At 36.8% G+C, this 15,181-nt stretch overlaps 1 long non-coding RNA gene across 1 annotated transcript in view; it reads right to left on the bottom strand.

Moving 5' to 3' along the window:
* LOC128030548 (uncharacterized) overlaps positions 1 to 15,181 on the bottom strand; it is a 47,744-nt gene that overhangs the window by 17,386 nt on the left and 15,177 nt on the right. Inside the window, exon 2 of the long non-coding RNA XR_008187925.1 lies at positions 11,962 to 12,046. This is a non-coding gene — a long non-coding RNA (uncharacterized LOC128030548). The remainder of the gene's footprint in view (positions 1 to 11,961; positions 12,047 to 15,181) is intronic.

The raw sequence follows: 15,181 nt of genomic DNA, 5'->3' as shown, positions 1-15,181 counted from the left end.
CTGGTTTTTCAAAAGCAGATCCATGTACACTCTTTCTAAAACTACCTTTAAGGGACACTGGACCTAATAAAATTGTAGGGTTTCACTTCCTCTTGATCCCGTACACTTCTCAAAACCATTCTAACCTATGCTGCCACTAAAAGACTAAAAAGGACTGAATAAAGACGTTTTTATTTAATGGCATTGGATGGTTTTGGAAAAATGAGCCATGTCAAAATAGCAGGGTAAATGTTCATCTCTCCTGACATCTCTCTTGAGCTGAGGGGATAGTTTGTTGTGTTGTGTGTTACTGAAAGTGGATGTGACAGCTCTCCAAGGTTGAAGTTGATAGTCTGTATTCCTGGAGCAGGTAAAACCAGAGGGCCAACACAGGTAGAACACACATACAGCTGGTCACAACATCCACGTGATGGAGAAGGACATAAAGGATTTAACTTAGACTGGCTATGCACACACACACACACACACACACACACACACACACACACACAATGAATCTACAACCCAATTTTTTCTGAATGTCTCGTACAACTCCATTAACCTTGGCTCATTGTGTTTCAGAGGTAGTGGTCAAGAACCCAGAGCTCTTGTCCTTCAAGGTCACTGACCTCTTACTCCCTATTCACACTAACAGAGATGTCCATCAGACCTAGTCCAGCTAGTGCTCACAGAACAGTGTTTACTACGTTCCAATTAATAATGTTAGTATCACATATTTAATGACTTAATAAACCCTCCTGTTTAGTTTGAATTGTAGGAATTTAACATAGAAATATGTGAGATGAACACTGTCATCATCAGCCACCGTCCACTTTGTGAGGGTGGCCTTCAATAGAGATCCTAGCTCAACTGCAAAAATGTACAAAAGGCTTGGTTAATGAAAGAAATACTTCAGACATGGTATTACAATGCAAACATTAGGGTTTCATGTCTATCGTGACTTGCCCTGTAGAGAATAATACTGTATAGCAAACCATGCATGGGACAACTCTATGCAGAACAATAAATACCATTAAAGTTTCTCTCAAACGAGGCACTATATTGTCATCTGATTTGCAAATGAATGTTGTTTTGAATCAGATCATTTCAATTAATGGACTGAACCGGTTCTTAAATACAAATCAGACTAAACTGCTCTAAATGATTCACAACTCAGTGGCTGGCTGTTTCTTTCGGACAGATGGGTTAACAACTACAGAAAAGCTATAAATGTGCACCAAATTAAAAAACCTAATCCTGATCACCTGCATCAAGAAGAGCAAGTTTCAGGTCTGTCCATGTTCCTCACATTCAGGGACTGAGCCAGATGCATAGGGACCAGAGTGATTAATGGAAATTTGTTTACTTGTGGCAATGCTTTCTGTCGCGCAGCTAAAGTTTGGCTTAATGTGTTCCATTGATTTACTCATTATCTTCAGTCTAGTAAACAAGCAGTCAAACCAGGCTGCTAATGTACCAGTAATTACAACACACCCTTTTCCATTTAACTATCACTACAGTTAGCTCAGGAAATTGATAGATTACAAATGTTCAGCATGAACTACTATAAACACAGATTCAAAACTAGACTGTATGTAATACAAACTTTTCATTAAAAGTGACTTCCTGTACATAATTCGCACCAGTCCCCATGGACCAATCTAGAGTGTGGGTTTTGCTTTAAGGACACTATGATAAAAAACAACTCTAGCTACATATGTTTAAAGCATCCATCTTTGACATTCTTGTCTATTGGGTTACTATGAGTGAAAGTGAAAGTTGAGGAGAAGAAGAAAAATAAGCATTTTTGGTTATCAGGCTGATATTATTCGTTTTTTTTCTCACTGAATTACATGTATTGGATTATCAGTATTGGCTGGAATATTAATGTCAGTAAACTCCTAAATTTCAACATTGCCCAATTTCTCCCAAAAGAGTAATTTCTATCCCATGATATTATGAATTGTCTGTCCTTGATGTTTGTAATGGCTCTCAATTTTGTCTTTATGTTTTTTAATGCTTTAAAAATACCTAGAGCCTCTTAAAAATTCTCTTGGTGACATTATTAAAAATGTAACATTTTGAAGGTTCTCAGACAAAAAAGAAAACATCAGACACAAATGGAATCTTAAAACCAGAGGCCGAAAAGAAAACAGAGAAATAAAGAGAGGTAGTGAGAGACAGAGAGGTCTATTGGAGTGCAGTGGGCTATGAGACCGGTCCATTCACACTGACCGTCTGGCTGTGCTTGAGTGCACTCACCCGGGCAGCAGCACACAAGCCATAAACACAAAGTTAACCAGTCAACTCCATTACAGTGCATGGGGGCGTGCCTGGACCTGCCAGTCCAAAGAAAGTGGTCAGGCTGACAGAGAATATAAATTACCTTTAAATGAAGTAGAAGTCTCTTTATTGGACGTCTGGTGCTGGGTTTCTTATAGCTAGTCTGAAAAGGCCAATGGCCCTTTGGTCTTGCTGCCTTTGAAATCATGTGGACACTGGTCAGCGGGTTGGATTAGCAGACAGAATAGTTTCACGCTTTCCTGAAGATTTCAACACAATTCCTGAAGCCTTATTCATTTCAAATGTAGTTTTTATGTTACTGAGAATCCTTTTACTTCGTATTGGTTAAAGCACTCTGACAACATTGTGCAAGAGAATTTCAATAAATTATACAATAAATGCATCAACATAAACTTCCTTTACTAGGCACAAGAAGCTCACATATCATTCTGTCTATAGCCATCCAAGACTTAAAGAACATATTCTCATAGCTCAGAATGACGTCAATAAGCTCCTTGCTGCCCATCATTTCAAACACACACATTTAATTCTTCCCAGCTTCCTCATGTGAGGAGAGCAAACAAAGCCCCAGAGTCTGATCTTGAGATGAAGATGTCGCCTGGGCTTCAGTGTCTGTGAATGAGATTACATATTAATCCTGGCAAGGGGAAAAAGAAAATGCTACAGGTAGCCTTTTAAGCTCCTTTTGTAAGTGGGCTTTTTTACACCTCTTTTCTGAACACTGAATAGACTCTTTTCCTCTCCCTTTCTCTAGGTCTCATTCTATTGAATAAATTGTTCCCTAAATACATGCTATTAGAATATCTGTATAGGTGAGTAATAAGTTATTAGTTGCAATTACTGGTCATCTATTAGTGGAGAATAATAGGCTGATTAGCCGCAAAGCCTTTTAACTTCAGAGGAAGTAATTTAAAGATGGCTGTCCTTTCAAAAAAGAAGAAAAGAGCTGCTCTATGAATGACACACCCGTCTATTGCACAATAGTGGAGAAAAACCCCATCATAATAGCATAACCACGATACCACAGAAAACTAATACAATCAATAGGAAGAATATCTCCATAATTTTCAGGAAATATGTTGCGGTGTGTGAACCAAAAGCTGTGTAGAGCACTTCACATGGCCAGGAACCAAGTCACCAGCTGTATACAAAATGTACAGATATTATATTATATGATATTATATTATATATTATTTAGGGCTATCAGTCGATTAAAAGTTTTAATCTAATTAATTACATGATGTTTTGATTAATTAATCACAAAATAAATGTAACTGTGAATATACCTACAAAAGATTATTTAAAGATATTTTTTTGTGAAAATATCAAGAATATCAAGAATCAGAAAGTATCAAGAATACATTTACAAATTGTAGCTTTAGAAATATTTGATTTGATTAAACAAAAAATTATTACAGAAACAGCTTAATGTAAACTATGGAACATAAAAGAAGATAATTTGAGAAAAATCTCAGAATTGTTTGTTCATACAATGAAAGTCATTGGTCTTAAGAGCCAACAACAGTCTTAAAAAATACCTTTCTTCATGTACCACAAAAGAAAGGTTTGAAATGACACGAGGGACATGAAAGTAAATAATGACAGAATAATTTTTTGGGGGTGAACTATCTCTTCAATGATTGTACTGTTATTAATATTATTATTATTAAAATATACTCTAAATAACAAACTAAAACTACCAGCAGGTAAATGTCTTCATTAGATTTGTTCAAACGGCTGATTCATTCAGAAATTAAGTTAAATTATCTCTTTATGACTGGGCCTTGACTCGTTGATTCACACGATTCGTTCAAAATGGTGATTCATTCAGAAATGAACCACTGTGCTGCTCGGAGATGCACAACAATTCTGCTATCGCTTTAAGAAGCATTTTGTACCAATATCTTGAATTTTGTAGGCATAACTGCATTTATTAGACTGTATCAAAGTACTGAGAATGCTCTCATTAGAGTTACAATTATGACCTGCTCTTATCATCTGACCGTAGTTGTATCTCTCTATTAGTGCTACTGGATCTTAGTTCTGCATTTAACACTATTGACCACAACATTCTTTTGGATAGACTAGAAAACTTTGTTTGAATTAGTGGAAGTGCATTAGCATGGTTCAAATTATACTTATCTGACCGCCATCAATTTGTAGCAGTGAATGAAGAGGTAGTATGGAGTACCTCAAGGCTCAGTACTAGGTCCATTACTTTTCACAATTTAAATGTTACCCCAGGGAGATATCATCCACAAACATAGTGTTGGCTTTCACTGTGATACTGAGGACACTTTTGTAACACTTTTGAAACACTTTTGAGACATTTCAGAAACCAATTTGAAAAACGAACAGAATGCATAGTCGATATAAAAACTGGATGACGAGTAATTTCTTACTGCTAAATTCGGATAAAACAGAGGTGTTAATTATCGGACCTAAAACCTCTGCATGTAATAACCTAGAACATTGTTTAAAACTCAATGGCTTCTCTGTCAATTCTTTGTCAACAGTTAAGAACCTAAGTATGCTATTTGATACTAATATTTCATTTGAAAGTCACATTTCAAGCATTGGTAAAACTGCATTATTTTTCCATAAGAAATATATTTAAATTACACCTATGCTCTTTAATTCACGTATTCATGACTTCAAGGTTAAATTATTATAATGCTTTATTGGGTAGTTGTTTTGCACACTTAATGAACTCCAGCTGGTCCAAATGCAGCAGCTAGGGTTTTTACTAGAACCAGGAAGTATGAACATATTAGCATATTTCTGTCAACACTGACTCCCTTTTAAACTTTGTATAGATTTTAAAATATTGCTTATAACTTATAAAGCCCTGAGTGGTTTAACACCTCAGTATCTGAATAGGCTCTTATTAAATTATAGTCCTCCACGTCTGCTACGTTTTAAAAAACTCTGTTAACTCTTGATAATACCTAGAATATCAAAATCAACTGCAGGTGACAGATCCTTTTCCTATTTAGCGCCTGGTCTGAATGTCAGTGGAGACCAGGACAACTAGATGAGCCCCAGAGACAGATCCACAGTCTAATTACGAAAAGCACAAAGTTGAAACCAGGCACCTTTCAGAAAAATAACAGTGACAAATACATTCCTCACATTGTTTCAAGACCTTTCTTTGTGCTTCAAGGACATCTATTCACCTAGACTACAATCATTTCAGGCAGTGAGACCAAACATTTCAACTTAATTTCATTTTTTTCCAGCTGTAAACAAAAGGACAGACTTTAATTTAGATGCCTTTCTTCATGCTTTTGCCATTACATTAAAAAAGAAAATGGTCCAACATTGTGCCAAAAATGTTTTCCAAACAAATATGAGCGTGCTTCATCGTTCTTGCATACTCTACAACTGAAAACACTTGTGAGTAGGAGTTGAGTCTTTATATGATGATGCTTATTGGCAGGCTTACAAGGATGAAAGTGGTGGAAAACAGGTTTAAAACTTGTTCTTGGTTGCATTCATTTAAACTTGGCAAACTAGGCAAGGCAGCAAAATCGCTTTTTAAATCAAACTTTTTTAAAAGTCTCACAAGATTTTTTTTAATAAAAATAAATGAATAAATACACACACACACACACACACGTTTGTTTTTGTGAAAAGTGTGATCCCATAGGTGTAATGGTTTTTATACTGTACAAACTGTATATTCTATGGCCCTACCAACCCTACACCTAACCCTCACAGGAAACTTTGTGCGTTTTTACTTTCTCGAAAAACTCATTCTGTATGATTTAGAAGCGTTTTGAAAAATGGGGACATGGGTTATGTCCTCATAAGTCAACCTCTCCTTGTAATACCTGTGTCATACCCATGTCATTATACAAAGTTGTGTCCTGATATGTCACAAAAACAAGAGCACACACACAGTTGGTTTAAACTGAATTAAAATCAGATTTTCACCACGGTCTGGTCTGGTCTGGACATAACTATCAGTTTGAATTACTGCTAGTTTGTAGTACCCCTGCAGTGTAAATGAGCGTTATATCGTTTTTATTCTTTTTATATACTTATTTATATAGTTTTTTTCCCCATTTGCATTACAATTGTAAAAATGTTCATAACTTTAAAAAAAATAAAAAGTTATGTTTTAATTTAGTTCAACTAAATGAAAGTGAGAAATGTTGCCTTGGCAACTAGCTGTAAATATAACCAGCTTTTTATATTTTATTTAATTTTTTATGGTTTTATTTATTAATAGTCTTATAGTTAACTATAAGAACCCAGGCCTAAATAATACCTCACACAGTAGAATATAAATAAAGAACTTTATGATTTCTAATGACAATAGCATATCCTAGGGATTTACCACATGCGACAAAAAGGAGAATATTTACAGATGAACACATGAAGACAAGTCTACAAGCCCCATTTTATCTTCTCAGTTCCATTTTCTTTCTATTTTGTACTCTCTGTAGCTTTTGTTTTTCTTAATTGTAGCAGAGGAAACAGCTGAATGTGACACAGGCTAATAATTACATGTCTCGGAGTAATATGACAGTGAGCTCTGCTGGCCTTCATTGTGAGATGGTCTGCAGATGACAGGGCCTGCTGCACCAGCTCTACAGTGGACCAACACAAACAGACACACTAGATACAGAATACTAGTCTGCATACAGGATATAATAAAGTTAAATTTCATAGCACCTGAACAATACTGTACTGTTATTAGCGAATTTACATGACCTTAAAGCCTATGGATGTTCGTAACAGTTGGCCACAGATTCATCATGTGCGATCAGTCGGTCAGTTTACCAATTTCCTCTGCGAGTCACTCTGCCAGTGCACTCAATGGCCAAGTACCATCGGCTAGTCTATTCACATGCATGCAACTGTCTGCCAGAGGACTTGCAATTCCCCCTGATGGTCCAGTTTTGATCTCACGGCCAGTAATTGCTACGGAAAGTGAGCCACTCCAGATGAATGGAGGAAGAACATCAGTGCCCGTGATGTCGGATGCACCACGTTCAGGTAATAACCTCTCTTCTCCAGACCCTTTTGGCCTCTTGTACAGAATGGGGGATGAAAGTGCTGAGGGAGTGAAGGAAGAGGAAGGGGGGTCAATAGGTTCTGCTCAAAGACTGGCAAACCATAATTACCTGTAATGAGACTTTTGTTTTGAAGTATCGTGGAGATATTCTTGAAGTCATCCTGGCTGATTGGACGAAGTGGCACCACACGGGCCTCTAGGACCCTTTTCGATTATGATTTGCGTTCGGCGTAATTACTATTGAAATCTCACTTTCCCTCAGCCTCCTTCCATAAAGTGCTCCTCCTGAGCTCCCCCACGAATCTCTCCACACTCAAGAAAACAGCTACAACCACTTTGATATTCCTTAAACTGTCATTTGGCTTAATATGTTACCCTGACAACTGTCCTGAACTGAGGTTGAGATTAGGGAAAGGTCATGATCCGACTATTTCATCTTTGAGATCCGCTTCATTAAAACTTGCCATAGTTGAACTGCTCTCTTTAGGTGCATGGGCAACATCTGGAGTTATCTTGCCATAGAGCCATAGTTCACTGACAAGTTATGCAACCAGCTTTCATTATCGCATGCAATACATTCCTGAATAATGAACGCAATATGGCTTGTCAGTAAACTATGGTTCTGTGTAGTAGACTAAATGCCGCTCCACCTGAAAGCATGTGCTGGAGATTTACTACTAATCACAGAACCAGCTTTACTGACGACGAGATGCGCTATGATGATATATATATATATATATATATATATATATATATATATATATATATATATATATATATATATATATATATATATATAAGCAGCATGCATATATATAAACTGAAGTAAAGGTTCATGGCAACACGACCAAAGCAGCAGAAAGTTTCACACATGCATCCACATGGACAGACACAAACACATGGTTACAGGCAAGAGCACTTACTCTCCCCTGTGAGACCTTGGATTTCACAAAGGGACTCGAATGCGGAGTTAAGATATTTTATGTTTATGCACAAGCAGCATGCATACACTTGATAAAAGACACAGGGAAAAGGGAGATAATGCAACTGCCTCATGATGGTTGAAACCTACTAAAGAACACATGAACTGCAAAGGATGAAAAGCTGGCCTAATTTTGTCAGAATGCAGCATTCTGAAGGGCATTACAGTGGTTAAAGAAAAGACAAATAATTAGAAAATGAAGTCTAATTGCCTAGGCAGGGAGAACAGGATCTGTTTGGTCAGGTCTCAGGTGGGCTCTAGAATGAAGGGCTTTTTGTCTCTACAGGAGAGGGGTCCTCAAACTCCAGCCACTACTATAACACTAAAATTATTTAGACCAGATATGAGAATCCAAATTTGACCACAGAGAAACAGGTAGGCAGCAATGCACTTTTTATAATTCAAACACCCACACATATACTCAAAGGCAAGCTGCCACAAGACTCGCCCCCCCTTGTGTTTTGTAGATGTTGGTGGAAAGTTATGGTGAAAAGGCCTTCAAGTAAGAGTGTGTGTGTGCGACATGTGGGCTGGTTCCCAGTCTCCACTCAGCAGCGGGGTTCATTAGCATTCCTTTGTGCATGCATAAAGGGGCACGAAGAGCCACCTATTCTACGGCTGGACTTTACCAGCTGCCATCCAGGGCTAGTCCTCATTAAGGCCCCGCTGTTCCTCTGAGAACACCACCACATGTTCCACACGTGCCCGCTCTCACCCACACACACGACTGAACCAAAGGAAAATTTCACACACCAAACGCTCAATCGTGCTCATACACAGACATGCACACTCCACCAGAAAAGCCTCTATTGTGACGGCCTATCGTCGCCTACATCTCCATATACACACAAGGTGATCCTGCCTCACAGGAGCTCTGCGCTCACCAACACAGACCATGAGAAAGTCTACACACCGTGGCTAGGGTTCAAAACCCTGCTTCAGACGGTTCCATTCAGCAGAGTAATTGCTGTTAGCAGATAATTGTCGAGCGGATAAAGCTGGAGCTCATGCATGGTGAATTTGATTGCATGAGGTATGCAGACAAGTTTATTAACGGATAAATGTATTCTCAACTCGGGGACACCAGTATACAGAATCTTTCATCTCTTCGATCCAATGCACTTTTAGTTACCTCCACATCACTCACTCTTTTTGAAACACATTTCCTTAGATGCATGAATGCTTTAATGATTGAAAAATAAGTTGAATTTGTGTGACCATTGCTCATTCTCAAAAAAAAAAGGTATGATGAAATACGAGGAAAAACATTCATTCTCATCCCATATACATGATTGGTCTTGTGCAATTACTAAATGTATACTACCGTTAATGCAGTTGAGAAAAAAAAAAAAAACCTAGAGCGTTTGTCGAAGCAAACTGAAATGCATCACAAAGAGTATACAGTATAGTTACAAAAACAACAGATCTATGGGCAGACTAGGGCTGGGCGATAAAACACTAACAATAGTTATCATGATTTAATTTTTCTCAATGAAGAGATAACAAGAGTTGGATGTATGTTCAATATTATGAAATACTGATAGTTAATTTGAATAAAACTCATAAAACTTACATTTCATCATATAAAAATGAGGTTTTTACAGATGTTACTGTTTTTGATGATGAACATACATTTACAGCTGTATTCTAATTCAGCTACTACTGTCAATTCAAGCTATTCTCAAATGTTCGTTTATGAGTGAAAAAAAAAGTATAATAATATTACACTCACTAGAACATGCAGAAACTAAGAAATATATATTTTTACATAAATATATTTATTTTAGTTAGGAAAAATAATTGGAAAAGTGTCAAGAATTCAAAAACATGACATCTTTGCCATGTTCTGTCCATAAAGAGTTTAAAACAACAATTAAAGGTCTGGTTTCTAATTATCAATATTCACTGACTGACTGATATTTTTTGCCCATATCACCCAGCCCTAGGGCAAACCAATGCATGTTCCCCCCAAATTTAAATTACCTTCTGCACAGATCATTAACTGAACGTTAAATCTTGACCTTGTTCTTGATCTTGAATTCTGTATTCAACTGTTTGTCTACTGCTACAGAAACTTGTTCTAAATACCTTGGTGAGTCAACAGGAGATGCTTTAGCTTCTATAGTGTACTTCCTAGAGTCAGACCAGAGCCAGCGGTGTAACACTTCTCCCATTTCTCTGTGCAGCTTTGAAACTTCCAAGCACTCTCTTTCAAACACAGTTACACAGATTAAATACAATGTTTTTTTTTATTTTTTTTATTTATTTAATTTTTTTGCACAGAACACAACAATGGAAAAGTGGAAGGATTTTTTTTTTTTGTGATCCAGACCTAATCTATAGCATAGGTTATTAGAAATATGATATTACACTTTGTGTGTGTGTGTTTGTGTGTGTTAGTTACTGGATATCAAATTGTGCTAATATCTTATGTTTCTGATGTTTAAAATGAAACATTTTAACAATTATAATAAAACAATAAGTAACTGACAAAACCAGTATAAAATTCAATTAGTTCATTTTGGAAACAAATAGTTACTTTTGTTGCTTTTACAATTTTTTTCCAGATATATTTGCCATTTCAAATAAACACTGAACTTCCTAATCATCAAAAGAATCCTAATCAATCTGATTTCCTATCTTTTTACACATGCTGTCATTTAAAACTCACTCAAAATTCATCTTTAAAACACAAATAATTTAATGGTTCTATTAAATGTGATCTTTATAGTGTACAGCATGAAAAATAAATATTCATTTCTGAGATTTAATAATGTTGGAATGCCTGTAACGTATTGTAGCACTTGAATGGTTTTTCGTTTGTAATGTTTAGTTTTACATTTATTTAGACAAAGTACAGAACTTTAATAGTGGCTATTTGTTATCGTATTGCCCATAACATGAAAAATGGAAATAATTATATGTTTTAAGGGTCTATCCCTACCCTAATCCTTAAACTTAAACGAATCTGTCTAAATTTAAATAAAAAGACCTCTAGAGCGCAGTCGCACCATCCACCTGCCGTGGGATATAAGCAGGATTGGCAAACAAAAAATGAGTGTCAACTCAAACCGCTTCACTCTCAAGAACCTTTGATTGACAGTACATGTTAGCAACACCCATTTAGAGCATGTTAGTGTGGCCACGAGAGAAGGTGAATTAGAATAAGTGAGGACGAACCAGTGGAACAAAAGGAAAATTAGGAATGATTATAGCTGAACCACACCCATTGATAAAAGGTGGGCTGGCCCCCGTAATCCCCTGCAAATAGACAATGATTAGTACATGAAGAGACTGAAGCCTGTGTTTTAACCTGGCCAAGGAGGAAAAAGCCCTCTCATTTGCTGTATTCTCAACATGTGAATGAACAGCCTATTAGCAGAGGAGCCGAGGAGCCGGCTTTGTCAGCCATGGTCTCCTTTGTGCGACAGGCCCTTGCAATCAAGCAATGAGATTCACAGAGTTGAAAATTACACTTTCCTGTGCACCCCTTTTCAATAGTTCTCATTCATTTGTCTGTTTTTGCAATAATTAGGTCTTGATTATTTGTTTCTATGTATGTGGGGTGTCCTATATCATTTGCAGGGGCCAGGTTAAGATGTCATATTGTCTTTGGGATAATATAGCATGTCTCTCAACAAACAATTTCCAGTAAACAAAGTCAACTACTTACACATGCGCTCTGTGGGTAATTCGGCCCTGTAGGACAGACTTTTTGAAACTGGGCTCAGGGGACCCCCAGGGGGCCACAAAGGGACCTGCAATTTTAGAGAAGAAAACAAAAAAAAAAGAACAAATTATAATATTTATTTTTAGGGCTGTCAAAGTTAATGTGTTAGCCCAAAAATATTATAGATATTAACCAAAAAAGTTTGACTACAATTTAACTATAACAAGAAATTAATTAATAATTACAAAGACAATATAACATCTAATTATTTAATTTAGGAAACAGTTATTTAATTTTGTTTCCTGTACAACATGTAACCTAGTTTTTTTTTTGTCAGAGTATAAATTAGTTTTTAATCAAAGTTTTTATGTATAAAAACAAATAAATTACCATTCAAACTATAGGGTTTAGTAATATTTAGAAAATTAGCACTTTTATTAAACAAAGATGTATTAAATTGATTAAAAGTGACACAAAAGGAATTGACAGTATTACAGAAGATTTCTATTTCAAATAAATGCTGCTATTTTGAACTTCCTATTTACTTCCTAAGTCACAGGAAGTGGTTGCCACAACAGAACCGGGGATATATGAATCATTAACTTCACATCTGAGAAAAGCATCTAGTGACTGAATCAAAGCAGACATTTTATTGTTGAAATTGACAGTTCAAGGGAGAAGAATACTTGCAGTAAGGAATGCAGAGCATAGAATACTGTTTTCTTTTCCTTTTTCATAACAATATTATCATATTTTGAGGAGCCCTTCTTGCTCGCTAGCCCCACTTCACTGGTTAACAAACACTTGACAGAACATCTTTATTATGCAGAGGTTCAATAAGATCATCTGCTTAAAATCATGCATAGTGGATTGCATTCCTATCAACAGTTCAGTTCAATGTCAATGCAAGTCATTAATTAATATGCAACATGTTTCTTCATCTCCGGATAGTGAATGCAAACCCTCCTCTGCTGAATTCGCTCCTTTATGCTTGTAGTGCTCTTTCAAACAGACTAAAAAGTGAAATGTAAAATATTTCCAGAGGACAAACGGTCGCATGCAAATGTGGTTACAGTGAGAGAAGCATTCTTGATTCAGAATAGCGGACTTCTTTAAAATGCCCAGTTATTACAAAGTCTTATGTGAGTGTTACTCCGTTTCAAGGACGTTATAAATAAGCCACCGAAAAGTGCTGGTGAAACAAAGCAGGGAGTGACCTGTACTGCTAAGCTGCATCAAGGCCAAAACCTTGAGGAGAAATGAGAAAAAAAGTTCGGTGCATACAGATTGTCTATTTATTCTCTCTCGCACGCATGGTCCTTGTTCTCTTCATCTTACACACAAATGCATACACAAACAACAAACACATTTAACCACATACCTATTACCTAAACAAGAATATACAATAGCTACCCTATACCTGAAAAACTATACCAACAGCATGTGTCACAAGAGTATGTCACTATTACCTGTAAAGCGATGTCTTTATTTTTCCGTTTCACATACGCTATATAATTTGTCTTTTGTCATGTGGCCAAATTGAAATATGGATTTTATTGTAGATATACAAAAGATGAACAGGATGCAGTTTTATGTTTACCTTCATAAAGTCAGCACTAGGAATTGTCAATAGTATGTTAGTATGTTATTTAGTTTCCGATTCATTGGTTTCTGAATGACATCGTAACATACACACATATTATATATATATATATATATATTTATATCACGATTAACAGCATATTGCTCTGTTGAATTACTTAAAATTACTGCAATTACTGAAATTCCTTCACTGTGGCAGCCCTATGAATGTCTACTGCACTACATGACATGACAGAAAACTTGTTTTTCAGTACAGTTGCATTCACCCAGATCAGTTTTAACAAACGTCACTCAAAATGCTGAGAATTTAGGAGAGTGTATTCAGTTACAGAATACAGTTGTCACTTTGGTTCATAACAGAACTGTGTGAGAATAATTTGCACTCTAAAACAGGGCTGACAACCGTATTCCGACAATAACTTAATAGAAAGCAAATCCATCACCCGGAATTTCCATCTCTTAATGAGATTTTCCATCATTTCCAAAACAGGTCCATGAAATGCGATGGGTCCTGTCTGTCCTAACAATCATGGCAGTGCTGAATGTTTGGCGAAAAATGGATTTCCTGTCTGTGGAAAAAAAAGACCACCCCCTCCATATTATTTTCCTGAAACTACTAGAGCTTGTAGAAATTACTTTAATGATGTTCCTGCATCTCAGCCGCCGCGCCACGAGCAATAGAAGGCCGAAATAAAAAATAAAATAAAAGTTCAATGAAGGCACATGGGAGACACTATCATCTCACTAAACAACACAGAGACTCCCACATATAATGTAAAAATCCTATTAGAGAAGGAATACTTTTTAGGACCTTGTATGTGCTAGGAAATAGAGGATGCTGAATACTTGCAATGCAGTAAATTTTGTAATTTTGCAGTAAATTACTTGCAGACATTTTAAAATGTGCCAGACGTAGGTTTGCTTAAGTGATAATGATCTAATTCTGTGTTCTCAATGCCAGATGTATGAGGATGTATCCCATTACGGTTGTCCATAGCAATGAATGCGACAGCTCTAAAAATCACAGCAGACACGGTCAGTGGAGAATTGCGCGGGGGCACTGATATCCACAGCTGTTCTGTTTCATATCAGCTAGCAGGGACAGAGATCCGAGGCTCACCCTCACTGGCTAAACCTTACCTCTGCAAAAAAATATGTAATTTGATTTCAATTGGTCCTGAAAGGTAGATGGCAGGCCTTGTTGCAACAACAATGACATCCACACGCTTCACCAGGTTTTCACGTCAAGGGGCACTACTGCGGTTTTATTATTTATATAGAATGTGTATTTTTTCAGAAGAACAGAACTGTTTTTTTTTTTTTGTGTGTGTGTGTGTGTGTGGGGGGGGGGGGGGGGATGGGGGGGTTGCTGGTTGGATGACTTGAAAGGCTCCAGACGGCAGAGGAAGGTTGTGCATGGGTAAGGAAGGTTTTCAGCCAGTCTTGTAATCATTTACTTGCATTTTCCATCTGCATAATGAGTTTGGCAGCCAATGAGAGTACTGGCCGACTGGAGACAGGGTGGCATGCCTTCAGATTTAATGGGCGTGCGGAGGAATCTTCCAATGCTTTCTGATGTCTCTCATAGCAAACTAAATGTGCCCTGGGTCACATAAAGTCT

This window comes from Carassius gibelio, chromosome A16 (assembly GCF_023724105.1).
Source record: "Carassius gibelio isolate Cgi1373 ecotype wild population from Czech Republic chromosome A16, carGib1.2-hapl.c, whole genome shotgun sequence".
Taxonomy (NCBI): Eukaryota; Metazoa; Chordata; class Actinopteri; order Cypriniformes; family Cyprinidae; genus Carassius; species Carassius gibelio.
Note: the sequence above shows the minus strand (reverse complement) of the source record. Positions and strands in the feature narration are given on the sequence as shown.